Below are 25,888 nucleotides of genomic sequence, written 5' to 3'. Positions count from 1 at the left end.
GTTCAGCCGTTGTTAGTCTATTGGTTGTTGATTCTCAGCAAGGCCATTCTAAAGAACAGAGGGAGGAGGAACACCTTGCAGAACAACGGGAACAACAAGTGGATGAAGAAGGTGTTGTTCAGGCAACAGATGCCCTGGAGCCCAAAAGGGAGGAAGAAGTAATTGCTTCTGAGACAAGGGAACCAGGTAAGGAGAGTCTCGTAGAAGTACCTGTGGATACTCCTCCAAGTGATCCACCTGTTGTAGGGTCAGTTGCGTTAATTGTCAAAGAGGAAGCAATTGCTCTCGAAAAAGGGGAACCAAGTAGGGAGAGCCTGACAGATGGACCAGTGGATACTCTTCCAAGTAATCCACCACCTGCTGAACCAGCTGTAGGGCCAGTTGAGTTGGTTGTCAAACAAGAAGCAACTGCTCCCGAGAGGGAGGAACCAAGGATAGAGAATCCGGCAGAAGGACTAGTGGATACTCCTCCGAGTAATCCACCACCTACTGAACCAATCGTAGGGCTAGATGAAGTGGTTGTTAAGGAGGAATGGATAGAACTATGCGAGCAGAGGAGGCCACCCCTTAAAAAGAAATATCAGCTACAGTTCAAGGACACAATGCGGTTGAAAACAGAGGTTCGAAGGTTGAGAAGATAGGTGCATCAACTCAAGAAGCAGGTAAGAAAGTATAAATGACGGGCTAAGAAGCCTAAGGCCACGGTGGTCGAAGCAGCAACACAGGTAGATGATGTGCCGATGACCTCTACTGCTACTCAAACAGATCCTATCAAGCACTTGTTCGACGGCCATGAATTCTCTTTAATAGTCGAGATTCAAACTTGGAAATCCACCATGGCCCATTATTAGAATGAGGTGAAAAGGGTCCAAGAATAGTCATCCAAGGCTATCTTCAAGTATATAGAGCGAGTGGACATATTACAGTTGAGGTATGCAAAGCAGAAGCTCAAAGTAGAATGGTTGGAAGCGAAAGTGCTGGAATTGAAGCCTAACAAAGAACAGATGTTCAACCTGGCACAACAGGTAATGGCATGTCGCCCTCCTGCTTCTAGTTAAACCTTGTTCTTGCATGACCAATTTCTTTTCTTCTATTTGGAAAGTATTAAGAAGGAGGTTAGTCATGAGATCGAAGACTCTGTACAGTTCTGAGAACCCATGATTTGGCAACCCAACATTTGATTTGTGAGCTTTATCTGCATGGATACTTCCTGCAGAATGACAAAGAATTTAACCCAGTCCCATATGTGGGGGACATTCATTTAAGGGCTCTCACCTCCTATACTATCAACCAGATAAACTGGCAGAAGGCTTCTAATATGTTTGAGTCAAATCAAAACACGAATTCTCTTATGATGAGAGGGGAGCATGAACGGTTCGTGACTATGTACAATAAGCACACCACCTTTTTAGAGATTGAGGGAAATAGATAATGGATGTTGAGGACACAGAAGTGGTGTATCAACCTTTGTGTCAAACAAATCGTCACGTTTCAAGATTGGGTCCTTGATAGTTGTCAGAAGAGGTGGATGATGTCACCTACAACTATCCGGAACAGGGAACCTTTTGGAGCACCAAATTTTGCACGGGCACTAAGTTGTGTGCCAAGATATGTAGCATGCATCCAAACATGTGGGGTCCAGTGGATGGGACTCCAGTTCAGGTTCCCTATCATTTGGTTTCTAGCAGAGCATTACACCCCAACTTACAATGTACCAGGCAATTGGTGGAAGGATGTTCTTCTCATAACAGGGTACAAATCCCTAGGAACAGACATGGAAAATGAGTATGATCTCGCCCAGCTCCACACTGACTATAGTCATTGTGACCCAGACCTGCAGAAGTGGCGAGCTGCATGAGGGCATGCAAAAGGCTAGTTGGGGAGAGATGTTGGGCACCAAATCTACCTATCTTTTCCTTATATTTTGATCTATCCTTTCATCCTTTTTGCACCAAATGATATGCATTTATTGTGATAACTCTATGAGGTAACCCTTCTTTCTAAGTCTCTTGGAATATTTAATTGGTGAAGTAAGGTCATGGGGATTTTTCCTATGTGAACTACTAAACCTTGTTATTTCCGCAGATTCTGGTGAATAGGTATCACCTTCACAACTTGCAGCAGCGATCCCATATTCAGAGTAGCTGTTCAGCAACATTGCCACAACAATAAATTTCGCAGCTACTTTCAAATCCTATTTTGGATCTTTTTTGTTCTCGCTCTCTCAGAAATTAGTTGATGTTCTGAACTGTTGTATATTTTGGGCATTAGTTGCCAAGTTTTGGGGAATATGTCATTCCCATGTATTTGTATAAAAGGGGTTTTATTCCTGTGCGAAGGGTTAGCCGCACAGAGGCATATATTGTAACAACTCTTTACATATTAATCAATTACAAGCAAGTTGTTGTTCTCTTCTTAGCTGTGAGTTAACGCAGCCCTGATCAGAGAGTTGGGCCCGCTCTTCTGATCAGGTGCTGCATATTTCTTTTATGTGTGTTGTTTCCATTATTGTGTGTTAATTCCTTATTGTTGTTACAGATCTTTATTGATTTTTGTGAATGCCTTTTAAGTTTTGCAATTTATTTCTAATTACTGTTACAGTGATGCTTTGATTCTTTAGCCACGAACCCTTGGTTGATGTAAGATTGTAACCTTGCCCCTACATATACCTTGCGCATTACCTTGAAATTTGTACGCACCCAGATTGATGAATTAATGTGGAAAAGGGTGGAATAGTTTATTCACACTTGGACACCAACAGTATTGGATATAAATGTAAATTCTTAAAAGAAAATCCAAATTAAATTTTGAACGCACATAGAATTGAGTTTTCTATCAATCACAATCCAATTGTCATGAACATTAAAGTACTAACTGTCGCTTCTGGTAATAGTTAATAATAGACTCATTATTTTGATTTATAATCATCAATGATATAAGTATGCCAAGAAGTATAAAGAGACAACATTATGGTTGGAATGGTAAACAAAAAAAAACAAAAAAAAATTATTTAATGATGTGTTTAATATGTGGACATGTGACAGGTTATATCTATGTTGTTTGATGTCTATTAATATTTATCAATCATTTAATTTATAAGACTATATTAATATATATTTTTAACAAAATTTGATAGTTTGTCCAAATACACAGGTGAAAACTACAATTTCATTTGGACTAAATGTCATTTCCAATCTTTCACTTTTAAATGGAATTGTCAAATACAATAATAGAGTCCTGTTCGAGGCCAAACTTCAAATATAAATTATATACATTTCATTTTTATTTCTTTCACTCTTAAATATAAATATCTTCCTTTCTTGATATATAAATATATTTCCATATTCTTACTTACATTATTAAAAGATGAAAATTTAATCTAAAATCACTAAGAAAAATAATAAATCTGAAAAATAGGAAAGAACCTGATTAATGATATTTTTTTTACTCTTAGTTATAAATATCTTTCTTTTCTTATTTACATTATTAAACTATTAAAATTTAATCTAAAATTAGCACGTAAAATAATAAATTTGAAAAATAGAAAAGAATCCCATCAATAATATTTATAACTATAAGATAATAATTCGTTTTGAAAAATTCCAAGGAATATGAAGTGAACCACATTAGTTGGTTTGAAATGTCACCAAATAACATTGATGTGATTAATCCAAAAGACATGCTTATTACAATATGAAGTGAAGTTAAAGGCCAAAAAGTTGAAATTGCTTAATATAGAAAGTCTAGATTGCGAGTTATCCTGAATATAGATTATGTTGTTCGATGGGTGTACTTCGATGGTGTTTGTTAATGAGATGCCATTTTTAAAGAAAAATTCGTTTAATCTAGATTAGAGATCTTCATGGCAGAAGAACTAACAACTAACAATAAGGTGAAAATTTTGAGTCTTTGGTCATTATTGGAGGTAGTGAAAAAAAAATATTAAGGAAGTCCAGATTTTTGGTGACTCTCAACTAGTAACCAAATAGACTATCTTTCAAATTAGTATTGAGAGCATTTGACTTAGACTTCTACAAATCATTCAGAATCTATGCATTGTTTTGATTTACTGTCCTTTAAATCCATTGTCAAAGAACTCAACCCACAATAGTTAAACTATCCAAGGAAGTTTTAGAGTTCTCTGTTGAAACATTCATTTATTGAGAAATTTGTGATGGCTCCATAACCAAAGCTTTGACATCAAGATGGTTATATCTATGTTGTTTGTTTGTATTGCAAGATATGTCTATCTTAATTTTCTGATCCTGGTGTAATTTCTCACCATAGTTTTTATGAAAGCACAGTCATATCTAATTTTTTTGTTATCTTTTTTTATCATCGAATAATATCTCGGTCTTTTTTATAAAAAAATTCCAGATAAATGGCTCTGGTTGAACCTAACATGTATATTTCTTTCTTTAAAAATAAAAACTTTCTTTCTTTTAAGAAAAACTCTACAATAACCATTCAAATTAAAATTCAATTTAAAAATCATCCATCATTGCAAAATCTGTGAATATATATATATATATATATATATATATATATATATATATATATATATATATATATATATATACATAGTGAGTTTGAATGCTAGATATGTTAAAGAAATCGAGGAGATTTGAATGTATTGATTGGCGAGCGAGTTTGCACTCCAATCGCAACGAATGCAAATTTGTCATTAATCCGTTGGAAATACTGAGAGGGAGGTGAATCAGTGTTTCTTTGCAATTGTTATTTTTACCAGTTACATCATTTATATTTAAAACACAAAATGAACAATAAGAATAAATGCTTTTATTAATTTCTTATTTACAATAAATGATGTACAATGTATATAGGGCTCCAACCCAAGATGAAGACACCAATCTTCAATCTCCCAGGCTCCAACCTATTTCCAAGAGCCAACTTGGACTTTTGTGAGGCTCCGACATCTAGGGCACCAACCCTATCTTCTCAAGGCACCAACCTTGTGTTTAGAGGCTCCAACCCCTATGGTACCAACCCTTCTCTGGTACAGGCTCCGACCAGGTTTCTTGAGGACACCAATCCTCTAGGGCTCCAACCCTTTCCTCCAAGGCACAAACCTTGTCTTTTCGAGGCTCCAACCTCTTGGGCTCCAACCCTTGCTTTACTTTATCAAGATGTGTTTAGTTTTACTTCACGACTCCCAATGTCTTATTCGCCGAGCCCTATCAATCTTCAACAATGCCTTCACTTAGTCTCCATGTCACGTCATCAATGAAAACCTTGTTCTTCACATGAAGGTGTCACCATTTCTCTTCATGTTACCCAAACAAAACTTCTTCATGTTAACCTCATGAAGACTTCATCATGGGTCTTCAAGACTGTCTCCAATAGGCTTCAATAGGTCTGCAACAAAGGCTTCCAAGGAGTATCTTTGTTAAGGCACTGTACAGTTCACTGCTCCAATAGTTCTTTGGACAAGTCTTCAAGGAGGTCTTCCACAATATTCCTAGGTCACAAATGCAAAAAACCAGGCTTCCAATCATTCAACCAAAAGACGGGTCTATTGTACAAGCTCACTGGTGTCTAAGTCTAAAAGTTTGTGGTGAGGTCCTCTTATAGCCCTAGTCCGAGCCTTGACTGAACAACAATCTATTATCCGAACTGAGCTCCAAAATGCTGACTGTCTGAGCCCCTAAATTCAACCTTCGGATTTTTCTGTGGTGAATTATGGGCACCCAACAAGTCGGAGCTCAAGCCTTCAAAAGGTTGTCACAAATTCAAAGTCTGCAGCAAGTCCAAGTTTATAAATTTTTCCAATTCTATCTCAAAGTTTGAGCTGTTGCAGGTGACCAATCCAAATTTTAATAAGTCTGAGCCTCATACAGGACTGTCAAAACAGTGATCTGAGGTATGGAGGGGTAATAGTAATCCACATAAAATTCAGCAATTCGTGTTTACTGGTCCAAGATGTTAGTCACCACAAGATGCTACCTATGAACTTCTCCAATAGGTGGTTGTCACAAGAATTATTTTAGGAAATTTTCCACAATTGAGTTTTTAAGCCTCTTACCCCTATCCGAAATTTCTAAGGTGTAACCGAGCTGCAATATATTACTCCATAGGTAGCCAATCAAAAAAAGACCCAAACTGAAATATTCCTTTTCCTCCACAACCTCCTTGTTTTCCTATGTTTTTATCTCTAAAATGACCACTGAATTCTTTGCTTTTCACTGAAATTTGATGGTTAAAATGAGGTTTGAAATCCTTATATATAGTTTTTTTCACACAGCAAAAACGAAAAGGCACGTCCCTGTTTGGAGGCCGACTTGTGTCGGCTGCTCAGGTTGGCTCCATGTCTAGATTTAAGAAATTAAAAAATTCATAACTATCAAACCACTTGGAATTTCACGCTGTGTAATAGCTCATTGGAAAGGAAAATTTATGCTCTAAAATATTGTCTAGGAATAACATTGGGAGGCTACCTCTAAGGTAGTGAAAATTAATTTTCTTTGTGACTGTCCTTAAATTTCTATGCATAGAATATTTGGAACAGTTTTGGGACAGCGTGGCTTCTCCATTATTTTGCACCAATAATATCATCATGATAGTATCCAGCATCATGATGAAGGTATAACATCATTTATTCAATGATAGTGCAATAATACATCATAGTGCAACCTTCATTAATTTTTCAAAGACACCAAAGTAGTCTTCCAATTATGTCAAAGTGTGGTCGTTCTTTAAAGAGTATGACATCATCAAGTGTATGACTCCATATGTCATCAAGGGTTAAGGTCTAGATCATCAAGGCACATGCAACATTATAGTTAGTTCAAGGGATCCTTAGGACTTCTTCATTAATGGTTTGACATCTTCGTGGCTTGACATCTTCATTGATGGTATCCTTGTCAAACAAGAGTCCTAACATCATCATCTGGGACAAGGCATCTCAAGAATGTTGACATCTCAGTCAATTCCATATTGACATCAATGAGAACCTTGATTAACAATCTCCCCCTTTGTCATTGATGGAAATATTCTTGCCCTTCCAATATTCTCTCCCCCTTTGACATCAATGGCAAACAATGTGCCCAAGTACTCCCCCTGTCAAGATGCTTCTTTTCTTTATCAGTAGTAGTTCTTCATAGGTATGTTACTCCCCCTGTCACGATGCTTCTTATTTCTGGCAATGTGGTTCATGATAGATGTTCTTACATTCCTTTATGTGATGAACTGACTCACCCTGTCTGCGCAACCTCCTCTAGCTCGGGAAAGATTACCTACTTAATGATCAAGTGGAAGACATCTTCAACAACAATCCATTGGATAGACAAGAGATCATGTTATTCAATGGAGTGATCCTGAGAAATGATCTATCAAAGAATTATTGTCAATATAGCTCATCAAGGATTTCATAAGGCCCATTCACGGATAGCTTCTGCAAGAATGCTTAATCATCATAAGCTCTTCGTAACTATATGCATGGTCTTCCTTTTGGCAGATTCTCCCCATCAAATACTTGTAATATCAACGATAACTTCATCAAATTAACAACATGTGTTTTTAGCTGGACTATTCAAGAGACTTCTGGATTCAATTTGCTTCCTTCTCCATACTTGTGTAACTTTCTTCTCTGGCACAGTTCTAGCTTGTGTAGGGGCCCAAGTCAAGTTAGAATCACGTGCCATATGTCCAATGTTATGACACCTTAAGAACTCTATGTTGTTCATGAATAAGAATTCATTACTTCTTGTGAAATTGCTTCTCGAAGATTGACAGGGACCATTAAATATGTCTTTGTGATATGCCCTACAATCTTTTTCCATGTGCCAAAAGTTTGTACAAGAATAGCAATAACCAAGAAATATACTTTGGTACCTGGGAGATGAATATTTCCTTGATGTAGAATTTATTTCAATGTCAGAATAGCAATAACCAAGAATAGAAATAACCATGAAATATTCTTAACACCATTTGCAAGTCTTCTTGGAGTATGATTTATTTCAATGTGTTCTTGACTCTTCTCCTTGCCTTTGTTGGAACTGGGAGCATCAACATTTCTTCCAGGCTTCCTCACATCCTTGTTGTTTGAAGCATTAGGGTTTTCATCATTCTTGCTTGAGGATTCACCTGCATAGCTGAGGCCTGATTTATCAAGGGGAGACCTTTGATGACTTAGGATGTCATCTAGGGTTTGAGAACTCTTCAAGTTCTTATTCAGCAAGTCAACTTCCTTTTTAAGAAAGACAATTTCTTCTTTCATGTTCTTGAGTTCTTCATCCTTATTTGATAGTAAGATCTCCATTTCTTCTTTCATCTTAGTTGCTTCACATGATTGGGCCTTAAGAGAAGTGATTTCTGATTTTAACTCAATGATGTCATCATCCTTTTCTTCTAGTTGGCATATCATAGTGTTTCTCTCCTTTTCTGCTTCATCAACTTGTCCTTCTATGAATGTCAAAGCTTCCATCACCTTCTCAGCTCCTTGTGCTAGATTTCTTGCTTCTTCTAGTCAAGATTTAAGAGAGGAGACCTCTACCTTATACTGACCAATCTCTTCTTCAAGTTTATTCAAGCTCTTGTGCCTTTGTTCAAGGTGGCTTGATAAGGTATCTTCCCATTTATTTTCCTTATCCAATTTATTTGTCATGGATATGACTTCTTCATGATGCTTTCTCTTGTTTTGATGAAATTCTTCCTTAATCTTGGTGAGCTCCTCATCGCTTTCTTGTACTTGAAGCTTGACAAGGTCAACTTCCTTTCTTGTCTTATCTTGGTCACCAACTTGCACTTTCTTCTTAAGTTCCTCATTTTCCTTTTTCAAATTGTTAATCTCTTCCATGGTAGCCATAAGTTTAGTGAGGAGATCTTCTTCAAAATCTTTGTCATTCTCTTCATCTTCTAGGTCTTCTTTAGCCTTGATGTTATCACTCTTATCTTCAGCTTCCTTGATGGGCTCTAGATTTCCTTCTTGTTTTCCATCATTTTCTTGACTAGAGACCATTGTCAATGCTCCTTTTGAGTGAAGATCATGAATTTTATCCAATATGCCTTTTGCTGATGAACATTTTTCAAAGTTTGTCTTCCTAGAATCATGGAGCCCATTCAATATTTCTTTGATTTCTCTTGTATGATGTTCCTTGGATTATCCTTCCATGATGCTATCAACAATCACCAATTTCCAGACTTCAATGCCTTGAGTCTTTAATAATTTCCTCATTCCCATATATCAAAGTTTCCATTGAACAACGGAGGCTTCACAAATTGATTGACTTCAATTTCAGTGGTTGAGGGAGACACATCTTTAGGAGGATTGGATACTTTCTTCCTTGGCTTCACCATTTGTGTTCTAATGACCAACCTTCAAGTTGTTAGGCTTTGAGTGAAGGTACTTGCTCTGATACCAATTGTTGGAAATACTGAGAGGGGGGTGAATCAATATTTCTTTTCAATTGTTATTTTTACCAGTTAGATCACTTATATTTAGAACACAAAATGAATAATAATAATAAATATTTTTATTCATTTCTTATTTACAATAAATCATGTACATGTATATAGGGCTTCAACCCTAGATGAAGACACCAATCTTCAATCTCTAAGTTGCCAACCTGTTTCCAAGCACCAACTTGGACTTTTGTGAGGCTCTGACCTCTAGGGCACCAACCCTATCTTCTCAAGGCACCTACCTTGTGTTTAGAGGCTCCAACCCTTAGGGCACCAACCCTTCTTTGGTACAAGCTCCGACCTGGTTTCTTGAGGACACCAATCCTCTAGGGATCCAACCCTATCCTCCAAGGCACCAACCTTGTCTTTTCGAGGCTCCAATGTTTAGTTGTACTTCACAGCTCCCAATGTCTTCATCACTGAGCGCTATCAATCTTTAGCAATGCCTTCACTTAGTCTTCACATCACGTCATCAATGACAACCTTGTTCTTCACATGAAGATGTCACCATTTCTCTTCATGTTACCCAAACAAAACTTCTTGAAGGTCACCTCATGAAGACTTCATTATGGGTCTTCAAAACTGTCTCCAATAGGATTCAATAGGTCTACAATAAAGGCTTCCAAGGAGTATCTTCGTTAAGACATTTTACAATTCACTACTCCAATAGTGCTTTGGACAAGTCTTCAAGGAGGTCTTCCACAATATTCCTAGGTCAGAAATGCAAAAAACCAGACTTCCAATCATTCAACCAAAAGACTGGTCTGCTCTACAAGCTCACTGGTGTCTAGGTCAAAAGTCTGTGGTGAGGTCCTCTTGTAGCCCTAGTCCGAGCCTTGACTAAACAACAATCTGTTATTCGAACTAAGCTCCAAAATGCTAACTGTCTAAGCCCCTAAATTCAGCCTTCTAATTGTTCTATGGTGAATTCTGAGCACCCAACAGGTCCTAGCTCAAGCATTCAAAAGGTTGTCACAAAGTCAAAGACTGCAGCAAGGTTGAGTTTATAACTTTTTCCAGTTCTATCTCAAAGTTCGAGCTATTGTAGGTGATCGATCCGGATTTTAATAAGTCTAAGCCTCATACAGGACTGTCAAAACAGTGATCTGAGGTATAGAGGGGTAAAAGTAATCCATGGAAACTTCAGCAATTTGTGTTTACTGGTCCAAGATGTTAGTTACCACAGGTTGTTGCCTTTGAACTTCTCCAATAGGTGGTTGTCACAAGAATTATTTTAGGAAACTGTCCACAGTTGAGTTTTTAAGCCTCATGCCCCTATCCGCAATTTCTGAGCTGTAACCGAGCTGCAATATATTACTCCATAGGTAGCCAATCAAAAAAAGACCCAACAAAAATATTCCTTGTCCTCCACAACCTCCTTGTTGTCCTATGTTTTTATCTCTGAAATGACCATCGAATTCTGTGTTTTTCACCGAAATTTGATGGTTAAAATGAGGTATGAAATCCTTATCAATAGTGTTTTTCACACAACAAAAACAAAAAGACGCGTCCCCCTTTGAAGGCCAACTTGTGTCGGCTACTCAGGTCGGCTCCATGTCTAGATTTAATAAATTAACTTCAAAAATTCATAAATTTCAAACGCTTGGAGTTTCGGGTTGCGTGATAGCTCATTAGAAAGGAAAAATTATGCTCTGAAAGATGGTCTAGGAATCACATTGAGAGGCTACCTCGAAGGTAGTGAAAATTAATTTTCTTTGTGACTGTCCTTAAATTTCTGTGCATAGAATATTTGGAACAGTTTTGGACAGCGTGGCTGCTCCATTGTTGTGCACCAATAATATCATCATGATAGTATCCAACATCATGATGAAGGTATATCATCATGTATTCAATGATAGTTCAATATTCAATGATAGTGCATTAATATGTCATAGTGCAGCCTTCATTAATTTTTCAAAGACACCCAAGTAGTCTTCCAATTATGTCAAAGTGTGTTCATTCTTTAAAGAGTATGACATCATCAAGTGTATGACTCCATATGTCACCAAGGGTTAAGGTCTAGATCATTAAGGCACATGCAACATTATAGTTAGTTCAAGGGCTCCTTAGGACTTCTTCATTAATGGTTTGACATCTTCATTGATGTTATCCTTGTCAAACAAGAGTCCCGACATCATCATGTGTAACCAGGCATCTCAAGAATATTGACATCTCGGTAAATGCCATATTGACATCAATGACAACCTTGACTAACATAATCAATTTAATACTTCAATACCAAACAATTCCAATATAAAATCAGGCATCAATGTCTCAAACAATGAACAGAACACGTCTAATACCATTCTAGCTGTATTCAAAATTATTTCTGGACCCCAGTTTTTTCATGCGATTGAGCTTTCATATTCCTGCCAACAAAAGCACTTTGTTCACCTTTGTGAAATACTAACTAGCATATCTTTATAGTTTAACTAAAAGTAATTCAAATACAAAAAACAAAATCTGCCTCTGTCGTACGTCTTGCACATGGAAAATGATCTTGCAGTGGCAAGCCAATGGCGGGTATACTATTACTAAAACATAAAACACGAGTCAGTTTGAATGCATGAGGATGAGCGCATTGAGAACATCTTCACTCTGTCTGCCAAACACACTAATGCATGCCTCCCTTGCCTGGTCTGATGCAAGTCGTGCATTAATTGCTTCATTTTCATCCGCCATCCAACGCCGGAAATTCTTTAACTTCCCTGCTGCCATGGCCAGATTTAGTACGGTGCTATGAATAGCCTCCATAAGTTTCTCACTGGAAGGAAAGAAGCCTCTCAACATTGTGGATAGGAGGTATGCAGACGAAAATGATGCAAGAATCCAGAGCTTCTCTTCTTCCGTTTTCAACACATGGGAACTCTGGATGATCTCTTCTTTTGGGAAAGGCTTTGCAAATTCTGCGTGTTCCAGAAGATCTATATGGTTCAACAGTTGATGAGACCTTCCAGCAATCAATTCATTTGCTTTGTCATGCAATTGCTCAAACCTTACCGTAATTATAGGGTCCAGAGATTTCCTTAAAGAGTGCTCCTGAATGCATCTCCTACACTTGCACTTAAAACCCCAGTTCTTGCACTTGGCTTGGCACTACAACAGGGGAAGGAGGTATCAAAGTATTCTCCTCTCCCGATGGGCTTGGAAGCATGTATAAACATGGTATTACGACAACAACCAGAGTCTGGTATATTTCAGTTCTCGCAGACCAAGTCCGGCTTCCTTTATTTTGGATTTTGAAACAAATGTCTCTACGCCTTCATCCAATGAGTTCAGTCTTACAATTTCCTGAATACAGTTAACATCCACCTGCAAAATTTCATTTTTTACTTCTTGGCCCGCAAGGATTTGATCGTCCGTCTTAAACAGATCTATGGCAGGAACCTGAAGGTTGTTGGGCATAGAGGAATTGAATAAATAAAGTATAAATTTGATAGAGAGGCTCTTATAAGCAACTGCAATGGTGGTTCTTACTAGCAAGAGCTTCCCGGTCCTTATTTCTTGGGTGGTGTAGAGTCCTCGGCTGCGATTGTCTTTGGTCATCTTGATCTCCACAGAATCCACGAAATCGGCCACTCTCGGAGGAGAAAATGAACAGAATTTAATCCACCAACCAGATGATGCAGACTATTTCAGCAAGAGGAAGAAAATTATGTCGGGGGAGTGGCTGATGAAACTTCTGGGTATGGAAGGGCTCCGCTCCTCAGCCAGGCTGCTATGAGAGCGAATACCAGAGCAGGGATAAAAAAGTATTTGCGCGCCAATTTGAAATTGTTTAGGACTTCAATTAATTTTAAAAAAAAATGGGTGAATTTGAAATAGTGAACGAGGAGGTTGGCATTGAGATTCAAACTGCATTAACCAACTGATGTGATAGAAGTATGAATTATGGAGCTGTGTGGGTCAGAGCGATTAAATCGAGCCGCTGAAGTTGAAACCGTGAACCTTTCCAGAAAGACGATGGCCATGTATGGGTATGCATATTAAGAAGGCCATACACCAATCCAATGAGTGGCTTGGTAATTTGTTTTTAAGAATTGTTTTCATGGAAGTCTGACAGATATACCTCTTAAGGTGCATTAAATATCTTTTAGCATAGGAAATATTGCTAGCCGAAAGCTATGAGGCTGCTGACTCCGGATTCATGGTGCTGAGGCCCCGGAACGAAAACGTAGCGATCGTCGATGCATAGGAGGTCATGTATACGATTCCGCAAAATGAATGGTTTCACGACACTTTTTTAATATTTTAATTATATAAATTTAATGAATTTTAATTAAATTTCAAATAAAATTAATAAAAATATTATGAAAATAGAAGCACATGTAAATATGCCTTAAAACAAAGTCTTTATTGCGGAGTAACATTTATTTATTTTTTTATTTTTTTATATTAGAATTTTTAGTTAGAATGGGAAGATATAATTTTTGGTAACCCTGAAATATAATTGTTTAAAATGTGTTTTTGATATACAAATAGATTCAATTTTATTTGACACACTTGATCTCTAAAATTTACACAATTTAAATTGATAATTTGAAGAAATCCCTAAAATATTTTATACAAAATTAGAATTTAAAAAAAAAAAACAAAACAAAATGTCTAACAATTGGACTACTATCTTTCTACATCATGTGAAGAGGTCCACTATTACAATGTTATCCAAGATGGACAAACGAAAAAAAACTAAGTGCTACAGTTAAGCACTCACAAATAATTCATAATAGCACAAAAGAAATCGGGCAATAACATATAATAGAGTGTATGCTCTCTAACTAGAATTCATTGAATTGCCTAAGAGTGCATGATTAAACAGATCCAAAAAAAACTTAGGGATAATCCTCTAAAAGGATCTTGGAGAATCCTATAGAAGGATCTTTAGAATTCTAATGATGTTCTTGAACTATGACTATACTATGAAGTGTATGATAATAGAGAGTAATTAACATATTCCAATACTCCTTTTTAATTAGAACCACTAGTACCTCTTAGTTTAAGTCTTGGTACTTATAATACCTAAATCAATTCAAAAACTTGTTTTACTTTTTCACGTTGTTGTAGGTTGTATTAGATTTTATGATGTATAAACTTTTTTTTCCTTTTGCTCCAAATTTATATTCTACATGCTTTTTCTTGTTCATTAGATTTACTATGGTTCTTCTTCAATATTTTGAGTCTTCATTGCCATCTTCATTTGGTTCTTCTTTTGCATCTACTCATGCTTTAGCTTCCATTAAATGAACACATTTGTCAATCTTTGCAAGATTAAAAACAAATATCTTCATTTTCTTTCATCTCCCAGCAAAAAAAATCAACAAATTATGTTTTGCCACTTAGCTTCATAATGAAATTCAACATTTACCATTGTGTTCTTCTCACTTGTTTTAATTGTTGCAAAGCTTGGTTTCAATTTCATCATTTATATGTGTATCTTCATTTTCTTCACCATGTTTATGTTGTGGATCTCATACATAATCACTTAATTCTTCTACAATTTCTTCAATAAGTTTTACTATATTGTTGAGGACAATTATAGTCTCCAATGTCTTGTATATATTTTTTTGCTTCAGTGGGCTCTTCTACTGCAATTATAATAGTTGCTTCATCAACTACAACACTGTATGGCCCAGCTAGATGCCTATCAATGTTGCTCTCCCTTTCATTGTGTGTCATCTATAAAATATTCCAAGCTTCTCTAGACTTGGTTGCTACTGCAATCTTTAAAAGAGTGCTGTAATCTAAACCTTGTTAAATGATAAACAATGTTATTGCATCATCTTTTAATTATAAGTTGATCCCTTTTATCCTCATGGACTCGTGGACTCATATGTTGTTTGATTTAAAGTTTTTCAAATCCATTTAAAATAATATCCCTCACTATTATTGCATATTCTCTTAGTTATAAGTTGATCTCTTTTATCCAGTGTGATGGACTCATCTGTTGGACTCATCTGTTGTTTGATATAGGGTTTTTCAAATCCATTTAAAACAATATCCCTCAATGTTGCTTATTTAAGGGTTCTACAGGCTCATGGCTTCCTCAACCAACCGCGCAAATGGCACAGTGAGATTTTTTGTTTGTTTGTTTAAATGGTGACAAGTTTACAAACTCGGTTTAGTCCTTTTTAAGATTTCTTGCTGACGGGAAAGTAGAATCTAACTTGTTGACTCTAATATCTTGGTTCCCCACAAATTCATCTCTTGATAATAGATTTGGTTTTTTTGTCCATTTCTTGATGTATCTAACTGAATCGAACTTGTGAACAAATCCTACGAAATTGTTGAGTCAAACTTGTAATTCCAATCAATCTGGAAAAAAAAAAGAGAACACGGGGTTGGCCACTCTGTCGGGATTGATGTCTCCGGTGCACTTAGCGAAAATGTTGTCAAGTGGGCCACTTACGGTTCCAAGATGGCGCCACTTCAGTCAGCAACTATGACGGTGGCTGAGGGGCTGCGGTTCGGGTGAAGACTCTTGAATTCAGAATCCAGGACCCGGCCCAACAGAGACGAGTGTCATTGCTGTCGATTGAAATGCTAAATAGCTTCTGTGTAAGATCGCTGAAGTGGACTATGTACTTCTGGTTTACTGCCTCTGATCATACTGCCCCACCATGGACGTTATAAAATATTAACACACAAATCTGATCCACAGCTTGCTCATGATGATTAATCTCAGTAACTCTGCTTATGTCAGTCGGAGAGTTAGATATAGAGATTTAGACGCGGAGTCTCATAGAGATTTAGAGACTTGGATTCGGAGCGTAGAAGCGATAGTCAAAAGTAGTTGGAATTTGGGCAAAAACATTTTAAAAAAATTGTAATTTGGGCAAAAATATTTTCAAAAAAAATGGTAAAGACAATGTTTGAATTGTGTTTTTAATGATCTAAATAAATTAGCCCAAAAACTCCTAAAATACCTAAAATTTTGAAATTCAATAATTATAACTTAAATTTACAAAAATCATTTCTGATTAAAATTTTCCAAACTTTCAAAACAACTCCTCCGCCTGCCTTAGATACCATTGGAAATTTGAATCTCCTGATCTCGTAATGCTAATGGAAGGTTAGATACCATTGGAAATTTGAATCTCCTGATCTCGTAATGCTAATGGAAGGTCAAGTATTAAATAGACTGAGACTAACCTCGTGATCATGGGGGCGTTATCACTCATTATCGGCAAACATTCGAATGTATCACGATTCACGAGGCGGATAAGTATTAAACAGAGCGAGAGTAAACTCGTGATGATGGTGGATATTATCTGTGAATCTGCGATGATCAGCAGACGATCGAATATATCACGAGCACTGTCATATCTCTGTCCATCGAGGAGAGAAAAGCCACGTGAAGGTTAGAGGTCAACTTCCCGTGCGTGACACGCATTGAAGGATGAAAGTGAATTAAATGATCAGAGACGTATCTGAGGTCGAGCAAGGAAAGAGGTCAAACTTTGGAATGGGTGAAATAAATGCATTGGTATAAATGAGTGGATGCGATTCATCCAGCCACTAAAATTTGGGGAAAATACTGTATTAGTCGTAATTCCATCAATGAAGTCAATGAGGGATTTAGAGTTTCTGTAAAACATTGTCACTAACGAGAACCAAAGTAGTCCCCACAGTTGCGAATATCTATACCTGCATATTAGCACGGGCACTTGCATTCGAAAATATTTTATAAGGTGGTCCATTCTGAGTCATACATTACATTCACAGATCTCTAGCTGAGTCATACAATCAAAGTAATTTACAGGAAATGATGTGTGAGGAGGGATGTATCGGATTGATGGATCCTTATCTAGTTGTGCTCCATCTCGGAGTTTCCATCCACGTACCAAATCTGAAGATGATTCCGTAGATGTCAATCTTGTAGTTTTCAAAAATAAAACCAATTATGGATTTCCATATTTCTGAGCAGATGTAAAGTGGAGTGGCTTGGAATCTACCCAGCAGTCCATCCCCCCATATAAGGCATTGTTTAATGGACTGGTCTGAAAGGAATGTTGTCTTGTTGCATTATGTATCTTCAGTGGAGTGGCTTGGAATCTACCCAGCAGTCCATCCCCCCATATAAGGCATTGTTTAATGGACTGGTCTGAAAGGAATGTTGTCTTGTTCCATTATGTATCTTCATATCTGTAATAGTTTAATGATACATGGTTTGGGTTTTTATTTTTGTTTTTTATATATAGATCTTTGGAATGGTAAGTTTTAACTATATAATTAATTTAATATGGATCTTCGGAAATACAAGGTTTAATTATATAATTTTAAAATTTTAATTTTTTTGAAAGGATCATTTTTAATAATATGGTTTTTAAAATATATATATTTAAATATTTGTTTTAATAAGAAAATCATTTATATATTAAAAATACATGTTATATCGTTAGATTTAAGATTTTTGTGATTCATAATGTAGAGAGTAGTGTTTCGGATTAATTACATAGTAAGGATTGTGTTGACATTTCGAACCAACTAATGTGGTTCATCCTCACTACAAGGTGAGAAACCATACAATGTGAGATATTGATAAAATAAAATTATTAAGTTAGAAAATAACTTTTATGTGATAATTAAATATTTAATATTGAAATTATAAATTATTTATCAAATTAAATAATAGTATAATCTAAGATTAACTAATTGATATAATATCATAAGTTAGGGTTGAGTTATTCAAGGTAAGTTAGGTAGAAGGCTAGGGTTATCTTTAATAAATTAGTTAACAATAATATTAAATTAATAATTAATATATTTGTCAATTTAAATTAATAATATTTTCTAACCATAATTGATAATAGTAATAGATAAGTTTAACCTATTTAATAAAACTAGCCGTTATAATCAATTAGTTAATAATATATATAATAATTTTTTGTTGAGATTAGTTATTAGGTAAGGAATTAGTTTGTAACAGTATAAAAACTAATTTATTTAATAAGCCAAATAATAATATTATTTATTTAATACATAATAATATTATCTAGGAATGATTTAATTATATAGTATTAATAGTTAGGGTGGATGTGATTAAAAAAAACTAGCCCTTTAATAAAATATAGTCAAAGCTATCAAGAATCAACAATTTATATAGTTAGTATATATATATATAATTATTATGTAATGAATTAATTAACAAATTTTATAATATTAAGACAAAATAATTCCATAAGATTCTATTAGATGGGGGAATATAATAAAAGAATATTTAGATCAAACTACAATGCTGGGACAGATTCAAGAAAAGATTAAAGGAGTCGATCAAAGGAAAGAGGATAGAAAACCTTTCTTAAAAAGGAGGAAAGAGAAAATCGGGAAAAGGGGAAAAGATGGGGCGAAGGAAATCCCATCAGGGCGAAAAAGATAAGGGTGAGGAAAGGGCGGCGGATTTATGAAGTGAGAGCTGGAATCTAGCTTCTACTTAATTTCCAGCCATCATCCCTGTTGAGGTTTTTGGCATGCCTCTCAATCTCAATTGCTTCCCTTAGCTTCTTGTGGTGGAAGTGATCAATCTTAGCAATGGCCTTGGATTCTTCAATACAGAAATGGTGTTTTGATTTCTCAGCATATTCTGTAAGAGCTGAGGTGCGTGAGCGATTATGTCTAATGTCAGTGGCATGTTCATTGATCCTTTGCTTAATATATCTTCTTGTTTCTCCAATGTAGGGGATACCACAGGAGCAGGGAACGAGGTAGACCCCCTTTGAGTCCTTAGGGTCAATAGGGTCCTTAACCGATCTAAGAGAATTTTTAATGGTGTTGAGAGGCTTGAAGGAGGAAGAAACATTAGTCTTCTTAAGAATATGGGCTATCCTGTCCATGGTTCCTTGGATGTATAGGAGATAAACCTTAGGAATAGGATCAGCAAGAGCGGGTTTAACCTTGGGCTCTTTGCTAGCCTTGTGAAAGGCCTTGAGGCTAAGGGGTTTGCTATACCCATTGTTTTCAAAAACCTCAAGAAGATGAGCCTTCTCCTAATCAAGGTGGTCATCATCAGAGATTCTTAGAGCAAGGGTGGCGAGAGTGTTGAGAACCCCGAATTTCTGAGCTGGGAAATGATGAGAGTTGGCGTGGAGGTACTGTTCCGTGTGAGTCTTCTTTCGAAAAACTTGGTGACAAATGGAACCATCATCCCTCCTAGAAAGGAGAATGTCAAGAAAGGGAAGGTGACCATTCTCCTCAACTTCCATAGTGAACTTAATGGAATCTGAAAGAGAATTTAGGTGGTTGAGGAATTGATCTAGCCTTTCACGACCATGAGACCAGATGACACAAGTGTCATCGACAAACCGCTTCCATTTTTTAGGACAAAATTTGGCGGATGCAAGGGCCCTTGTCTCAAAATCTTCCATAAACAGGTTAGCGACAATGGGGGAGAGAGGGGAGCCCATCGCAACACCACAGGTTTGTTCATAGAACTCACCTTGGAAACTAAAGAAAGTGGAGGTGAGGCACAGGCCAACTAACTTGGCAGTGTCTTTATCAGTGATGCGATTAATGATATCAATAGCTTCTTGGATGGGGATTTTGGTGTATAAGGAAACGACATCAAAACTCACCAATAAATCTCCAGGGTCTAATTTGATATCTTTCCATTCTTGAACGAAGGAGGCAGAGTCTTTCACAAAAGAATCAGTGCAACCTACAAGAGGTTTGAGCTTCTAGGCTAGGAATTTAGCCAGAGGATAGGTCAGACCATTAATGGTATTAACAATAGGTCTCAAGGGGGCACCAGACTTATGAATCTTAGGAAGACCATAGATTCTAGGGGTGAGGGGTTGCTCACGATGAGTTTACGGGAAAGGGGATTAAGAGATGGATCTACTTTAATCAAAGAAGCAACCTCCTTAGAGATGGAATTAAGGGGATTCTTCTTGAGCTTGGTGTAACTACCACTACTAGATAGATGTTCTACCATTTTGTGGACGTAATCAGACTTGTCAAGAATGACAATAGCTCCACCCTTGTCCGCCCTAAGGACGACAATGTCGGGGTCATCCCTTAGGGATTTAAGAGCAAGAAACTCAGCCTTGCTTAGGTTTTTCTTAGGAGGTTTAGCCTTCCTAAGAACAACGACGCAATCTTGTCTGATAGTCTCCTTGATATTGTCCGGAAGGTCCTTGATCCTGTATTCGATGCTACAGATGATGTCATCAGTAGGAATCTTATTCGAGGCAAGGGAAAAATTGAGACCTTTATTGAGGAGACTAAAGACGAAGGAGTCAAAACTTTTGCTGAGAGATTGATAACGTTCTTCAAACCTGCTACATTATTATTATTATTATTACTACTACTACTATTATTATGGTTGTTATTAAACTTGCAAGAAAAGTTATTAATATAAGTGAAGTCTTTATTATTAACGTAATTCCTATTATTTTTGTATTTAATGGAATTTCTAAAACACTTGTTATATTTCACCTTACTATTATTAATGTTGTCATGGTATTTATTATAATAGGGATGAGAGGGAGCATAGAGCAGAGCAAAATTAGGGAGGGTGATATTGGTTTTGTTAATGGAGTCAACATAAATCGACTTAATATTGACAAGCTCGGGGGAGCTGAGAGCTAAAACCGATGGCGGGGGGCAGGAACTATCAGGGGAAGGAGGGGCCTCGACATAGCAACCATCAGGTTGTAGAGGGGGAGGGATGGCATCCATAGGGGAAGGGAGGAGCGGAATGCGCAAGGTAAGGGACAATGAGGGGCAGGCATAAGCTTGAAGGGAGGAAGAAAAAAGCATGAAGGTCAATGCAGAGGGAGTTGAAGTCAAAGTGGAGGGAGCTAGAGGCAAAGCGCTAGCGTAGGAGGGGTTAGATTCGAGAGATCCAGAGGGCGAGACAGATACCACTCGATCTATCACCATGCATGCGAGATGAGAGCCTCTAAAGGGGGAGAGAGCAGCTGGAGACGTGGGAATTGAAATAGTCAGCGACGAGGATACAGTAAGAGCAGAAACTGGGGATGGCGCAGTGGAGGGAGACGGTGCAGAGAATGCCCGAGACTGCGACGGAGAGGAGGACAGAGAGGTCGATGAGGAACCAGATGACCTTGAAGCTAAATTCTGCGAGCAAATCCAGTCCTTTAAAGCAATAACCTGCTCTTTATTGACTGCACTTGTTGACGGAGGCAACTGAGGGACAGAAACGAAACTGGAGGAGCGAGTCCCAGCATTTAATAGTTTCTCAAATTTGAACAAATGCTTTTTCTTTGAGGATTCCTCCAGCTGGAGGGCCTTCGCTATCGAACTGTCATCAATCATATGGTTTCTCACATTGCCCTGAGGATGAACCACATTAGTTGGTTCGAAACGTCGACCCAATTCTTACTATGTGATTAATCCAAAAGAATGCTCTCTACATGTTATACCATTAAAATTTATATATTACTTAAAATGGTATTGAAAAAACAAAAATTTCTAAATTGTTTTAATGGTTTAACTGTTTTATTTATAATTTATTTTTATATTTCGATGTTTTAACTATTTTATTTTATATTTTCCTTTTTTAATAAATGGCTTTTTCCTGGTCAGATGACTTGTTTCCATGGCTAGGTAGCAGCATCGTGGATTATGAGATTTCTGACATCCATGTCCTCAACCATATTACAAACTTTGAGCTTCTTAATGGGTACGAGCTTGAGTCTAACCACAGACCTTTGTCTTTATCCCTCAATCTTGCTATACATACCACCCACATGCAGGAGAACACTGAAAGCAAAAGTCACATTCACTTCGATAGAAGTAATTTCGACCTCTTCTTAAGGGATTTGGAAAGAGATTTAGGCTCTCTGACTTATAAAAACAACATTGATCAAATCTATTACCATTTTACTACTACCCTTTCCACCACCATTAGTAAATTCTCTACTAAGACTTCGTATAAGAAAAATAATACAACTTCCAATCCTTGGTATGACAAAGCCTCTAAAAAAGAAATCAGAGATGCCCCTAATGAAAGCATTAAGGTCTAGAATATAAGTATATACAAAGCTCTCATTAAGAGGAAGAAGAGGTCATATATTAATAAGAGACAAGAGCATCTTCTCAACCTTTCTAAAGTTGCGTCGAGAAAGTTTTGGCAGAATGTGCTTGTTCGTAAAAATAAAGATAATCATTCTATCCCCCTAGAAAATTGGGATAACTGTCATAAGACGTTGTATGACTCTTCGGACACCATAGGCACCATCTTAAATGCTCCTATTAAGGATGATATTTTTTTATCTAGAAGACGTTGATTCTGGGATTAATAAGCTCTCTAATGGGAAATCCAAAGATATTGAAGGTTACCAATTTGAGATCTTTAAAATGGGAAAATCTATCCTCATTCCTCATTTCCACAAGCTTCTCAATTTGGTTGTAAAGCAAGGCTTCCCTAAGATTTGGACGCAAAGCCTTATTTTGCCTATCTTCAAAAATAGGGACAACAACGTTCCCTCTAACTATAGGACCATTATGATTAGCCACATCCTAGCCAAGCTTTATGGCCTCATTCTAGAAACAAAGCTTAGCCTTTGGCCTAAGAACCAGGGTAAAAAAGCTAAAGGGAAAGCTAGTTTTAGGAGACATCACTCAACCATAGACCACTTTGTCACCCTTAGGATCATTGCAGAGGAATGTCGCAATAGTAAAACCAATCTCCTATGTTGTTTTGTGGACTTTAGAAAAACTTTCGACATTGTCCCCCAAGATAAGCTTTGGGAGAGGCTTGAAGAGATCATGGTTCCTCCTGAACTGAGGATTGTTGTGATCTGCCTGTACGAGACTTTCATTGCCAAGCTTAATACCAATGAAGGGTGGTTTAAAGATATTGAATGTAATATCGGGATTAAGCAAGGTTGTCCCTTTTCCCATACCCTTTTTGGTATTTACATCAATAAGCTAGAGGAGTGTTTGGAAACTGCGGGCTACAAACGCATCGAGCTCAATGATATTATCATTACTCTTCTCCTTTATCCTGATGATATCGTTCTTCTTACAAGGAGCCATGATGACCTAGATAAGCAACTTAAGACTCTTCATGTCTATTGTTCCAAGATGGGTATAACAGTTAATACTGACAAGACTAAAGTCATGATGTTAATTCTAGAAAGATCACCCATGGTAGTTTCTTCTATGATAACCATTGTCTTGAGCAGGTTTCTTCTTATAAATATTTTGGTATTGACTTTCCTCATCAACTCAACTAAAATTATAGCATCGATAAAATAATTATTAGAAGTTGGAAATCTTATTATGAGCTTGAAAACAATTGTAAGTCAGTCGATATTTACATTTGGAGTAAAACAAAGTTCCTCTTTAAGGCTATCGTCACCCCTGTTATCTTATACGGATGTGAAGTTTGGGGGTGGAGTATATCTAGGGAGGCGTGGAGAAATATTGAGATGATGCAAAAGAAATTCATAACCTATAACCTCAAGATCAAGGGAAATACTCCCTATCCTATCCTCTTGATCAAAACTAGCCTGTCCCCCACTGAAAGTCTGACTATGTTTAGATATTTGATGTATAAGAAGAAGCTTCACATTATGGAATCCAAGAGGCTCCCAAAAATTGCTTCTAACTTTAGTCAAAACTCCCACCTGCACCTCAAGCGCCGGTGGCATCAGGATGCTCAGTGTTGGCGCGACCTTTGGGGTATTAAGGAGGAGATCATCATGGGAAGCAAGGACAGTATCAAAGATACTCTTACCTCCAAATTTAAGGACAAGATGTGGGATGCTAAGGAGTTGGAGGGTAAAAGGAAGCTAAGGCACTATAATGAGGTGATCAACCCCACCCTTACCAAAATTATCTCTCTATGTTGACTAGCACTAAGAAGAAAATGAACATCACTAGGATTAGAACTAACTCTCATTAGGTTTAGAGTGAGATCGGGCAGCGGTCTACTCCTAAGACTCCCTAGGATGATAGAATTTATCATATTTGTGATATTAAGAAAGTGGAAGATGAAAATCATTTCCTTTTAAATTGTCCGGCACTTGCCCACATCTGCTCTCAATTCCCTATCATCAACCACACCTCCAATCTTATTGACTTATTAATCGAGCCCAACTATAGTGATCTTGGAATGCTTCTTTTTATGCTCTTTGATCACAGAAACAAGATTTTAAAAAATAATAATTACAGAGCTTTTTCTTGAAGTCCAATAAACCACATTAGTTTTAATAGACGTTAATCATCATCATCATTTTATATTTTTGTTTCTTATTTTTATTTATTTTAAATGCTTTTGTTTGTAATTTAATTTTTGAGACTACATCGCATTCGAAAGCATCGCAGGAGACTACAGACCTAGCAAGAAACCTTCCTAGCTTGGGGCGGTTACTTGAATCTGCTTCTCCTCGTTGCTCCTGTACCTTTATCTTAGCTACGGGATCAACTTATTATGCTTCAAAGTCAACCACTATATCAAGATCTTTTCATTTTGTTTTACTTGATTTGATTTGATTATACAATGAATGATTTTATTTGCAATTTCATTATTTTTTATGGTATAGTTTAAAAAGTAAAATAATAATTTTTTAATTTATATTTTAAATGATATATATTTTTATATTTTAATTATTTTATTATATACTAAATGATTTTGTTTTTTATTTGGTTAATTTATAAATCTAAATAGTGAAGTAATCAATTATTTTTTTATTTGTATTAAAATTAGAGTAGTTTACAGAGTTTATAAATTAGTTAAGAAAATAGTGGAAGAGAAATTTTAAGAAATCTGAGTTACAATTATCAAACTTCAAGATTCTGGGTGTCCAAAAGGTTTTCTATGGTGATGAATCCATTTCTACCATTAAAACAACAAATCAAACACTCTTATGATCAGATATTTTGAAAAAAAATGTTGGATTTAGAGGAAAGATAACTTTCTGGGTAAATTTGTGGAATAAACAATGCCTTTTAAATTATATTATTTTTAAAAAATTACTATTAATGAATTACTGAATATAAATTATGAATATTTTTAATTAATTATTAGTTATAAATTGTTAAATATATTTATAATAAATTTAACATTCAATTATTTTCCATAAAAAAAAAAAAAAAAATTATTCTCAATAACAAATTGGATTTTAGTCAAAAATAATATGAAGTTTTATATATAAAATTAAGATTAGATATTATTTGAAAATATATATGACTTTATTGTTTTTTGCTCCCAAAAAACCATTCATAAATAGTGTGAATTCTTGAAAATCCAACCAGATGCAAAAAAATCATAAAAATCCTATCGAAGAAGAGAGATTATCCTCTATTAAGAACAACATATATACCAATACATCCCTTCGCAATAAGGTTCAAAAATTGTCATGACATTGTACATGTAAACTTGTAAAATTCAAAACTTCGGAACAACTCTGAAGATTTCTTCGTGTAAAAAACTTGTAGAGGATGCAAAAAAACACATAAACAAGAAACTACTGACGTTCATGAACGGGGAGCTATAGAATAG

Source organism: Pinus tabuliformis, chromosome 1_1 (genome assembly GCF_031772625.1).
Source record: "Pinus tabuliformis cultivar Carrire ecotype Pingquan chromosome 1_1, CPIR1, whole genome shotgun sequence".
NCBI lineage: Eukaryota > Viridiplantae > Streptophyta > Pinopsida > Pinales > Pinaceae > Pinus > Pinus tabuliformis.
Note: the sequence above shows the minus strand (reverse complement) of the source record.